We start from the raw sequence: 11,318 nt of genomic DNA on the forward strand, positions 1-11,318 counted from the left end.
GTCGACTACATCGAGTAGGCCGAGCCCCGAGCGCTCGCTCGCCCCGGAGACGCTGCACCAAGCTCGTCCTCAACTCCGGCCACCGGAGATCCCCTTCGCCGTCCCCGCCACATCAGCTCATCCCCGACCTCGTCGACTGCCTTGACGAGACCCCCGTGAGCTCAGCCACCTCCCCACCCTCTCCGTTCTCTCTCTCGAGCCCCGTAGCGACCGCACGTAGCTCACCCGCACGCACCGACGCGGAGCTCGTCGCCGACGAGGCTCCGGCCACCCAATGGCTGCGCCACCATGTCCACTAGTCCTACCGCACCCCCAGGAGCCCAATGCACAAACCACGCGCCTCCCCGTGCCCCCTAGAGACTAGTTCAACCTCACCCGAGCTCCGGCCGCCGCCAAACTCATCGCCGGCGACGTTTCCGGCCACCCCAGCTCCACCCACTGCCACAACTCGACGCGGCTTCCTCCCTGCATCACGTAGATAGTCTCCGCCATCCTTTTGGTCACCGGAGTGCAAATCCCGCGCTACTCCGCCGCGTCTGGCCTCGCCGGCGGCTAGACGCCGGCGAGTTGACCTTGTTTGACCCCCGTGTGGGCCCAGGTTGACCCCCCTGAGTCTATGACAGGTGGGGCCGGCCTCCAAATTAGTTTAGGATTAGTTTTAACTAATTTTAATTAGTTTAGTTACTGACATGTGGGCCCAGGCCCCACTAACAGTTAATTAGTGTTAATTTAATTCTGTTAATTAGCTGAGTCACTGACAGACAGGGCCCACCAGTCAGGTTTGACCTGGCCAACCCAGTTGACCCGCTCACGTCACACCTATGTCATGCTGACGCATTAATTCAATTACTGGATTTATTCTTTAATAGGAAATTCCAGAAAAATAGCCAAAACTTCTCAAAATCATAGAAAATCAACCATAGCTCCAAATGCAAAGATTTATATATGAAAAATGATCAGAAAAATTCATTCTATCCATCTTCAATGGTTTCATGCATGACAAAACAAGATAACCTTTCTATTTAAGCAAAATAAGATAATGCACTAATAAGGCTAAGCTAAATGAACTATCATTTGAATCTTTGATTCAAATGGGTTCATTCCTTTCTGTTTTAGCTTGCATTAGGCCAAGACACATTCATTTTGCCATGTCATAGCATGCATCATGTTGTTGCATATTGTCATGTGTTGATTATGTTCGGTGTGTCTTTCATGGTAGGTTCTGCCTCCGAGGATAACCCCGAGTATCCGTCTGAAGGGCAGTACCCTACTACCACTACGACAGGCAAGCAACCCATTGATCATTCCGATACAAACCCATGTTCTCGCTTCTGCTCTTGTTTACTGCATTAAGACAACGCGATTCAAACTGCTGTGTGCTACGGTAGTTGAACCCTTATCCTCTGCATGACCTGTCATTGCCACAGTAACTAGATGAAACCCACTAGCATGTGTAGGAGTTGATTGAGCCATGTATGCGATTCCTACCTTGCTATGCCTGCTATGCTTAGAGTTGTGTCAGGGCTAGAGTGAAATGGTTATGTCGGTAATGTGAGGGATGTGTTGAACATGTTTTGGTAAAGGTATCGATGAGAGGCCATGTAGGAGTACATGGTGGGTTGTTTCATTGAGGCCGTCCATAAGAACTGAGATCTGTATGCGTGATTTAATATTCAGCTACTACCACACATTGGGCCCTGAAATATGACCCCACTCGACTTACTGACCCCTCTCGCCCTCTGTCCAGGAGTTGCAAGTAGTTTCTGGTGTTTGTAGGTTATGTGTTGGCAGCCGTGCGTAGCGCTGACCCTAGGGGTGGGCTATGATGCGGTAGATACACTGTGGCCGGGCATGCCAGGCGCCCGTTTGGTGTCTCGGGACCCTGTACACATTGTTTGGGGCCGTTGAGGACACCTCGCCCAGATTTCCTTGCGGATGGAACCTGAATAGGCGATAAACCTAGACTAGAGACTTGTGAGGTTAGTCGGGTCGTGGTCTACACCCACGTCGGTTTTCGCTTGAAGTCTGCCGAGCACATGTCGTGTGCAGACGCTAAGTGGTGGAAACATGTGTGATGAAGTACACCCCTGCAGGGTATAAAACTATTCGAATAGCCGCGTCCACGGTAAAGGACTACTTGGTTGCCTATACAGTTCATAGACAAGTTAATGAATACTACTAAAAGACTCAAGATAAGTGTGAGTACCGAGGATGGCCCTCTCGTAGGATGATGAGGGAGGATCCCCGGTGGAGTATTGTGTTGGTGAGTAGTGGACTCGTGTGCGAAAACTATTTTTACTAATGGATTCTTGTAGGATAGCTTAGCCAAGAGTCAAAGCTGGCTTGCTGCAATAACCCCACCACCTTCTTGAGAATGAGCATGTATAGTAGGTTCTGTTGTAAGACTTGCTAAGTACCTTTGTACTCATGTTTGCTTAATTACTGTTTTCAGATGACAACACAGCCCCCTCCGATGGGTTCTACGTAGACCTTGATGTCGACGAGTGACTAGCCACCCAGGTGGTGATCCTGGCCATGGAGGGCCCTATGTAGAAAGACAGGCTTCGACAACCTTCTTGCTTTCTAGTGTCTGTACTCAGACTATTTACTTCTGCTTGTGCTTGTATGCTTGTATGACTTGAGTGTCGGGTCATGTGACCCCTACCTGTATGAACATGTTATGTATGGCTCCCTGGAGCCTTTAAATAAAGTACTTGAGTTGTAGAGTTTTGTTGTGATGCCATGTTGTATGTTCTCATATCGGGCATATTGTGTGTATGACTGAAATGCTTGGTATGAGTGGGATCCGACAATCTAGTTGTTTATCCCTGGCAGCCTTTCTTATGGGGAAATGTAGTATAGTGTTCCTCGAGTCATAGTAGTCCGCTACAGCCCGGTTCACCGGAGTCCTGCTAGCCCGACACTACTGTTCAGGACACTTGACTGTCCGGCATGTGTTTCACTTCGCTCCTATGTCTGTCCCTTCGGGGAAATGTCACGCGGTGACATCCGGAGTCCTGCCTAGCCTACTACAGCCTGGGTTCCCTGGAGTCCTGTTAGCCTAGTGCTACAGCCCGGATTCACTCACTGATGACCGACATGCTTGATGTGATTCATGTATGGCTGTCTCCATAGGTCTGTGCCGCTTTGGGTTCACGACTAGCCATGTTGGCCCGGGTTCTCTGTCATATGGATGCTAGCGACACTATCATATACGTGTGCCAAAAGGCGCAAACGGTCTCGGACCATGGTAAGGCGACACCCATGGGATACCGTGCGTGAGGCCGCAATGTGATATGAGGTGTTACCGACTAGATCGATGTGACTTGGAATCGGGGTCCTGACAATTTTTTTGAAAGAAATAAGAGACAATGGATATCGTTTTGTCCCGAAAGGTGGGACATTCCCTACCGAAACCATCATGCTTGTTGTGAGAAACTCTGGTTTGTGAGAAGCATATACCCGAACATGCCCCAAATGGGATAAATTTTTTACCACGGCATGTTGATGCCGCTCCATAATATCATGCCAAGTTTCATGAATTTCATACGAGTTTTGGATATACTAGAATTTAAAAACCAGGCATCTCAATGTTTTCCCGGCAATCAACAGTGTCCTGGTGTTTGAATTGCATTCCCATCTTTTGCATGGGACCTAGAAATTCACCCAAGGACACACATGTGATGTTTCAACCAACTTTAGTGCATTGGAGCATCTGCTTGTAGTTCAAATTTGAATTATGCACATAAAATGCCTAGAAAACCCAGTTAATTTATAAAAAAGGCCAAACGAACCCCGAAAAATTCCAAGATTGAACACAACACTCCTGTTGTTCTATGTTGACACTATAATTTTTTTCAAAGCAATAAGAGGCAACGGATATCATCCCGTCAACAAAGGTGGTACGTTCCCTATCGAAACCATCATGCTTGTTGTGAGAAGCTTTGGTTTGTGAGAAGCTTATACCCGAAGTTGCCCCAAATGGGACAAAATTTTCTCCACGACATGTTGATGTCGCTCCATGATATCATGCCAAGTTTCATGAATTTGGGACGAGTTATAGATTTACTAGAATTTAAAAACCAGGCATCTCAATGTTTTGCCGGCAATCAACAGTGCCATGGTGTTTGAATTTCATTCGCATCTCTTGCATGGGACCTAGAAATTCACCCAAGGAGACACATGTGATTTTCAACCAACTTTGGTGCATTGGAGTATGTACTTGTAGTTCAAATTTGAATTATGCACATAAAATGCCTAGAAAACCCAGTTAATGTATAAAAAAGGCCAAACGAACCCCGAAAAATTCCAAGTTTGAACACAACACTCCTGTTATTCTATGTTGACAATAGAATTTTTTTGAAAGCAATAAGGGGAAACGGATATCGTCCCGTCACCAAAGGTGGTACGTTCCCTATCGACACCATCGTGCTTGTTGTGAGAAGCTCTGGTTTGTGAGAATCTTATACCCAAACCTGCCCCAAATGGGACAAAAATTTCACCATGTCATGTTGATGCCGCTCCATGATAGCATGCCAAGTTTCATCAATTTCATACGAGTTTTGGATTTACTAGAATTTAAAAACCAGGTATCTCAATGTTTTGCCGGCAATCAACAGTGCCCTACTGTTTGAAATTCATTCCCATCTCTTGCATGGGACCTAGAAATTCACCCAAGGACACACATGTGATTTTTCAACCAACTTAAGTGCATTGGAGCATGTGCTTGTAATTCAAATTTGAATTATGCACATAAAATGCCTAGAAAACCCAGTTAATGTATAAAAAAGGCCAAACGAACCCCGAAAATTCAATCCCATTTGTTGCATGGGAACTAAGCATGCATTGAAGGACACAAATTGGAGCATGTGCATGTAGTTTAATTTTGAATTGTGCACCTGAAATGGCTAGAAAACCAGTTTAATGTACGAAATGTCCAAACATACCCTCAATAATTCTAGTTCTTTTATGACACACATATAGTTGCATGTTCACTGCACATAAAAAGTCTATCAATTCAAACAGCGTCCATTGCCGCTGTGACCCCATTTTGTAATTCAAATCAAGTAGATCCCACATAGTTTATTATCACCAACCATGTGAGATGTAGTGCAAAATATCTTGGAGCACCACCGGTGTATAGTGCGCCTATGGTTTACACGAGAAGGTGCATCGGCTACAGTCCATAGCCGGCGTGTCAAGCACACTAGCTCGCTCCCCCAAAACTCCCGCCTTTGCATCCCTCGCAATCTCGAAAATATCTACCGCCTAGAAGGTTTTAATGTTTGATAGCACACGATTAGTATGTGCGGACCGTGTGCGATGTTTGTTACTGCCGCTCTGCTTCATCCCCTTGATTCAAATTTTCAGTAGCCCCGGCATTTTACTCCCGCCTCTGCATCCCTCGCAATCTCTAAAATATCTGCTCGCCCTTGATCCAAATTTTCAGTAGCCCCACCTTGTTAATCCTGCCTAGTAAAATTTCCAGTTGCCGCAGTATGTCCTCAAACACAACCTCCGCTCACACAGGCGCACACAACCCTTGAAACCATTGGTAGGTCGCCGCCATTGCCGGCGCCTCCATCCTCAACCTATGCCTGTGTGCCGGGGGGCTCGAGTAGCCAATGGCCAAAAAGAGGTTTATCACGGCATTTTCGCTCGACGCCGGCGAGGTGGCCGCCGAGGTGTCCCCGTCGTCCTCTACGGGCATGATCCGCCTTCGCCGGTCCCCTGATCCGCCCGGCGATGTGCCCCCATGCCGGCTCGAGGACTTCCCCCTCCTCCCCCGGACCCGACAGTCAATGAAGTCCTACCTCGGGGTCCGCCTCGAGACGGTGGCACTCCGTCCCAAAAGTCCTCGAAAGATGACTTATATACCGAAAGATGGGCACTTGAGGTGGGCCTAGATGAGTACACCCACTACAAAAAAATACACTTCCGTGATGGTACGTGTTTGTCACAGTAGGTCGCTTTTTTTGTCATGCATGTACATCCATGACAAATTTATGACAGAATCAAGATAGTCATACATGTGCTGTCGTAGAAGTGTTCCATGACATTACCAAAATTATCATCATGGAAGTGTCCACTTCCATGACGATAAATCGCGCGTCACAGAAGTGCTTTCGTCAAGGGTGACCGACACATGGCATCGACCATAACAGAACGCCGTTAAGCTATCGGGTCGGGTTTTGGATCCGGTAACCCGTTAACAGCCCCGACCAATGGGAAATTTCCACGTGTAAAATTCTTATTGGCCGGACAAAACACATGTCAGCTCGTCAGTGGGTCAGATAGGCGCCTAAGATATGTCGACACGTGGCACGGCCCAACAAGTTTAAATGGGCCGGCCCAACTGAAGGCCCACAAGATTTTGCGGACCATAATGGGCCGACCCAGCTAAAGGCCCACGAGATTTTGTGGACCGTAATGGGCTGGACTAGCTAAAGGCCCACAAGATTTTGCAGGCCATAATGGGCCGTGTCGGCGTTCTGGGAACGGGGGTCGCCAGACTTGCCTGCCTGCGGCCTGCGGCGTGGCTCAAAGGGGGGACAAGCACAGCCCATCTTCACCAACACAGACCCAAGACCCTCGCGAGGGGCCAAGCCTCACGGGGCGGACGATGCGGAGCTTCCTCAGGCACGGCCTCACCAGGATGGCTCGCGAGGAGGTGGAGGGATCAAGGCGGGGTACCTCACGAGGTGCCCGTGACGCAATCCATGATGGCCAAGGGCGCCAGGCGGGTGCCAGCCCGCGTAGTGTCCTCCTTTCCTCTTTGGTGCAAAGGGGGAAAGCGCAGTCGCGGAGTACCGAGGCATTAGGCAAAGGTTGCCATTTTGGTGCAACAAGACCAAGACCAGGAGGACTGCAAGATGGAGGTCATTGTGGAGCCCAAGACGGCGTCACCACCAGAGCTTTGTGCAGGCGAAGACTACTTTTGTCAGGATAGCTGGTACTAGCTGTCCCCCTTCAAATTAGCCCGCCATTGTTGGCTCGCTTCCCGCTCGATATTTGGGAAGAGGACCAGGGCCCCTATAAATAGGACCAGCCACCCAAAGGATCATGGAGGTGGGGGATCAAGACCAACGATCGAGTAGAGAGGAGATCGAATCAGATCAACAATCATGGAGAGAGAGAGAGAAGGGTGACTGAACTCCTCCCAGCAGTTCATCACCCCAGCCAAGAACAGACCCTGGCGAGGCTGTTCTTCCTTGTATTGCTCATCATCATCAGCCCAAGAGGAAATCCACCACACCACACACTGGAGTAGGGCATTACACCACAACGGTGGCCCGAACCAGTATAAACCCTGTGTCTCTTGTGTTGTTCTTTCCATAGCTTAGATCTTAGCGAGGCAGAGGGGTGCAGGTAGGTAGGAGGCGAAATCTCCGCGCGCACCCCAGTGTTCGAACCTCAAGGGTCTGCCGGAACCCAAAATCCGACATTTGGCGCGCCAGGTAGGGGTGCGCCGGAATCCACCTTCTACCGCTTCGTTCCCCGTCGCGTCGTCATCACCATGTCCGGCGACCAGGCGGGCAACCCAGATCCATGGGCGGCGTGGCCCGCCCGTGTAGAGCCGCTCACCTCGGGCGACCCCGTGCCCCAGGCAGCTCGCGGTCCGCAGGGCGCTGCGGGCCGCGGGCGACGCGGATAGGCTTCGACAGCTCTCACACCGCGGCAGGCGCGGTCGGCAGCAAGGGCATCCAATCACGCTGCGACCACGACACCGTACACCCGCCGGGTGCAGGCGAACTCGAGGGCCGCACTCACGATGGCCCGAGAGCTGCTGCAGTGCAGGCTGCTAGAGGGCGGCTGTGACGTGCTGCTGGAGCGGGTGGCAGAGCTCTTGGGCTTCGTCGCCTCGGGAGCTTGCCCCTTCAGCACCCTGATCTCATCTCAAGCCCAGGGCGGCCCGCTCGGGGGCTCCGCGCGCGCCCGCGGTCTCCAAGGCTACTCCGATGCCAGCGAAGCAGTCAGCACCAGACCGGTGGCAGTGCAGCCCCCGCTCCCGGTCCGCGAAGAAGAAGGACGCGACGTGACCCATGCCCCAGTGGATAGCCATGCTACCACCCTGCGGTGGGCGCGTCAAGCAGAGCTGCGTGGCACGCGGAGCACTACGGCGTGGCCTTCAGGATGACGGCGCCAGAAGAATACGTGCCCCTCATGATGGACCAAGGACAACCTCACGAGGGCGAACAAGGCTCGCTCCTCAGCCCAAGCTGGGGGGACGAGGCCCCAGAAGCTGAGCCCTTCCAGGAGTCCCGGGACAGTCCCACTGGACACGCTGGAGGCAATGATTATCGGGTACCGCTAATTCCTCAGGAGCATGCATACGCTAATCATGGATCGCAGGAGGTGCAGGTCGCCATAGCGAGTAGCTTCCCCACTCCTACAGTCTCCTACCCCTCGGGAGGAGGGCGCAGGGGGCTGCAGGAGAGGGGCCGAGATCCGACATCACCACCGCGTCGTTCGGAGCAAGGTGTTCTCAGAAGGTAGGCCCTCTGCTGGGGAGGTGCCTCAGGGCCTGCCCCTGGCGGAGGACCCGTGGTCATCGGGGGAACCGCTGGCGACCACTCTACCCCATCGGCGGCGTCCTGGTTTCCGGTCGTCGTTGATGGCACTAGAGTGTGGCGCAAGGCGGGGCCCTCGTCTAGCGATATGAAGCAAGGCCGGTACCTGTGAAGAAGGCCCAGTGCCTGTGAAGCTCGCCGCCCCATGACACTCTCACATAATAATGAGTGGGGCTGTACACGCCCTAGAGTCTCAGGGGTGCCGGCCTCAGGCCCTGGGGCTCCCTCCCACTCCCAGTGGCAGCACTTAGCTCCGCGCTGGTGAGAAGACGTTCAAGACTAGATTAGGTGCCGGATGCAGCCTTTTGTCTGCTTTCGTTGCTTTTCCCTTTGGTTGTCGCTTTCCCTCGCCGGATTCAAGTTGGATTCGAATTTGAGATTTGCGTGTGTTCGGGGAAGGGGTGCTTAGTCTCGTTCGAGCAATTTCTCGCGTTTTGCTTACCACTTCGCCTCAGCTGCCTCCCCTCATGAGCCCCTCGCGAGCCGGGTCAGGCCCAGCTTGTGCGCAGCCCAGACTGCCGCCGCCGCATCCTCTCAGGAGGATGTTTTACTGTAGGTCCTATGGATCCAATCAGGGAACACTCGGGACACCGCAACCTCCCACAGGCTACCTCAGGGCCAGCACGGGACCTAGGTAAACTAGCTGACCAGCGCGTCGCTTAAGCCAACCACTTGGTGTGGGCGCATGGGCAATGTAGCGTCTACTGATATGATGAACACAAGTTTTACATGAGGGGCTCCCCCTCCAAAATGCTCTCACAGCCATCAGGCCAAAACCTGAGTTCTATTCATGCAGGGTAAGGAAGCAGGAACGATGCACAATCAGTCGGATAAATCCCCCAATGCGTCCTCAGGAGCACCACCCGAGCCGTTGCTGGCGTCGTTGAACTCGCCATCGCTGTCTGCGTCGCCGCCAGCAGCGTTAGGGCCGTTCACCACACCGCCCTCGTCGGCAGCCACGATCATGCCGTCGTTGTCTGAAGCGAAGGCCCTGATAAGAGCATCCACATTGTCTTCCACCCAGTGCACCAGGTCGTCTCGGACGGCCTGGGGGACTGGGGCGATGGCAGCGTCGAAATCGAAGTGGGGATCCATGTTCCGGAGATGGTTGAAGATGCGAGAAAAGGCTCGGCCGAGCAGGGCGCGGCTCCTCTCCTCCACCAACCTGTCAGCCCTGACCGACCGCGCCTCCAGCTGCGTCACCACGTCAGTGAAGAACTGAAGATTTCCGGCGTAGTTGACTGCGTGCGGCTCGCCAACAGCCGCCTCGCAGATGTTGCCCAAGGCTGTGTTGGCTCTCTCCCGGAGCGTGGTGAGCATGGGGCCGTGCTCATGCTCCAGGATCCGCCACTGACGTATCTCGTCCGCATTCTAGAGCGCGACGGCCTTAGCCTCCTCCACCCGCTGGCGAAGAAGGAGCACCTCGGCCTGGGAGGTTGTTAACTCACCTTGCGCCACCTCAAGGGCGGCCCGGAAAGCATCGGCCCGCCGTGTCGCCTCCTCCAGCTTGGCCCTCAAGGCAGCAGTCCTGCCTTCAGCCTTGGCCCGGATCAACCCCAGCTTCTCCTCGAACTCGTGCTCAAGGTTCAAACGCGCCATCGCCACCTGACGTCCGACCTCCTCCAGGACACGGGCTTCCTGTGCAGCGACATCATCCTCCGCCTGCGTCACCAAGCGCTCCCTCATCTCCAGACGCTCGTACTTGCGGGTACGTTTGGCGTCTTCCAACGTCAGCGCCTCCTCACGCTTCTGGAGCTCTGCTGAGTCGCCAGAGGCCACCTTCATCGACGCGAGGGCTGCCTCGCGCAGCTCCACCTGCTCCTCCGGTGAGTGGCACCAGGCCAGGAGCTCCCGAGCCCGCTCCTCCGCCGCCTTTCGCCGCTGGTCGGCTTCCCGGGCCTCCTCAGCGGCCCAAGATCAGGCCTCCCGAGAGGCCACCAGCGACGCCTTGGCCTCTGCGTCATCAAGATCACGCTGACGGCGTGCAAGGGCGATGGCGCCCTCCAGCTCGCGTCTTCATCAGCAAGCTCCTCACCAAGAAGGCTCACTGCGTCAGCCGCCCTTCAAAGGAATCCTTGGCGGAGAGCGCGACGCTCCCGAGCGCGCTCGAGCACGTATTCCACACCATCATCTGCCCAAAGCAAGCGCCGGGGGCCACGAATCAGCACTCCCCCTCCGGGCTGGGGGCTGGGGGCTGGCACCCTCGCGACGGCCGGGCACGCCGCGCCAGAAGCCCGGCCTGGAGCCAGCCCGTCCCCAGGTGAAGAGCGCAGGGAGCGCCTCAGCCAATCGCAGTCCACGACTAGGCGAGAAGCCCACGGCAGGCTGGCTATGCCACGAGAATGCCCGCGGAAGAGGATCGCGAGGTGCGCAGGGCCACGGTGCGCCTCGGGACGGTCCGCCTCTTCGATCGCCCTCACCACAAGGGCACTACTACTTGGAGCACTTAAGAACGATGGAGGGGGCGAAGCCAAGGGGGATGGAACCTCAGCCGTCTCCGCAAGCTCGGCTGGAAGGGGCCTGCCGAGCAAGGGTCAGTAAAAGCAACAGAAGGATCGGGAACTAGGAAAGGAGAAGGCTTACTCATTAGTGGCGAAGTACTTCCTACACTTCAGCAGGCGACAAGGGCAATCGTCGCCCAGGGCCTCCCTTCTCTTCTGGAGGGCCTCAAAGTCCACGCGGAAGCGGCCCAAGAGTTGGGCGCAGGGATCAACCTGCGACGAAGACGGAGCGTCAAGGCGATCTGCG

Source organism: Triticum urartu, chromosome 5A (assembly GCF_056163025.1).
Source record: "Triticum urartu cultivar PI428250 chromosome 5A, HENAU_Tu73, whole genome shotgun sequence".
NCBI classification, from domain to species: domain Eukaryota; kingdom Viridiplantae; phylum Streptophyta; class Magnoliopsida; order Poales; family Poaceae; genus Triticum; species Triticum urartu.